This window comes from Chiloscyllium plagiosum, chromosome 39 (genome assembly GCF_004010195.1).
Source record: "Chiloscyllium plagiosum isolate BGI_BamShark_2017 chromosome 39, ASM401019v2, whole genome shotgun sequence".
In the NCBI taxonomy this organism is placed as follows: domain Eukaryota; kingdom Metazoa; phylum Chordata; class Chondrichthyes; order Orectolobiformes; family Hemiscylliidae; genus Chiloscyllium; species Chiloscyllium plagiosum.
This window is the reverse complement of record NC_057748.1, coordinates 10,028,194-10,029,776: the sequence shown is the minus strand read 5'-3', so window position 1 is coordinate 10,029,776 and position 1,583 is coordinate 10,028,194.

Genomic DNA, 1,583 nt, shown 5'->3' with positions numbered 1-1,583 from the left:
CCATATTAGTTCTTGGAGCTGTTTAGCTTAAATGCATCGTAATTGTGATATAAGACCACAAGACATAGGAGTGGAAGCAAGGCTATTTGGCCCATCAAGTCCAGTCTGCCATTTAATCATGGCTGATGGGCATTTCAATGCCACTTACCTGCACTCTCCCTGTAGCCCTTAATTCCTTGCGAGATCAAGATTTTATCAATCTCTGCCTTGAAGACATTTAGCGTCCCGGCCTCCACTGCGCTCTGTGGCAATGAATTCCACAGGCCCACCACTCTCTGGCTGAAGAAATGTCTCCTCATTTCCGTTCTAAATTGACTCCCTCTAATTCTAAGGCTGTGCCCGCGGGTCCTAGTCTCCCCACCTAACGGAAACAATTTCCCAGCGTTCACCCCTTCTAAGCTATGCATTATCTTGTAAGTTTCTATTAGATCTCCCCTCAACCTTCTAAACTCTAATGAACACAATCCCAGGGTCCTCAGCCGATCATCATATATCGTGTGTTATTACTGTCTTGAGGCCGTATCAGACCATAGGCAGCATTGGTGTCCAATCTGATCTTGAGATGGCCTAACATAACCCTTTGTCCTCTCACCATCTACTCCCATCACTGTATCACTGCCTTTCTACTACCTTCACCTCCCTCACTTCACTGTATGGCTGCTGAAACCCCCTTTTTAACTTCTAAACGTGACTATTCCAACTCTCTGGAGCATACTGCCTGGCCTGCTGTGTTCTCCCAGCACCACATTCTCGACTCGGATCTCCAGCATCGTCACTTTCTCCAATTCCAATTCTCTCCTGACCTGCCTCCTATGTTCCACACACCTCACCACATCAAGACTCTCCTACTCCACATCCGAAATCATGGAGTGATCCCCGGGCCTCATCTTTACCATGGATATCCAATCCCTCTACACCTCCATGACCAGGGCCTCCAAGCCCTCCATTTTTTTCTCTCCCGACGTTCCCAACAGTACCCTTCCACCGACACTCTCATTCGTTTGGCCGAACTGGTCCTCACCCTTAACAATTTCTCCTTTGAATCCTCCCACTTCCTCCAGACCAAAGGGGTAGCCATGGGCACACGTATGGGCCCCAGCTATGCCTGTCTCTTTGTTGGCTACGTAGAGCAGTTGATCTTCCGTAATTACACCGGTGCCACGCCCCACCTCTTCCTCCGCTACATTGATGACTGCATTGGCGCCACCTCGTGCTCCCGCGAGGAGGTTGAGCAATTCATCAACTTCACCAACACATTCCACCCTGACCTTAAATTTACCTGGACCATCTCTGAAACCTCCTTCCCCTTCCTGGACCTCTCCATCTCCATTAACGACGACCGACTTGACACTGACATTTTTTACAAACCCACTAACTCCCACAGCTACCTGGATTACACCTCTTCCCACCCTACCTCTTGCAAAAATGCCATCCCGTATTCCCAATTCCTCCGCCTCCACCGTATCTGCTCCCAGGAGGACCAGTTCCACCACAGAACACACCAGATGGCCTCCTCCTTTAGAGACCGCAATTTCCCTTCCCACGTGGTTAAAGATGCCCTCCAACACATCTCATCCACATCC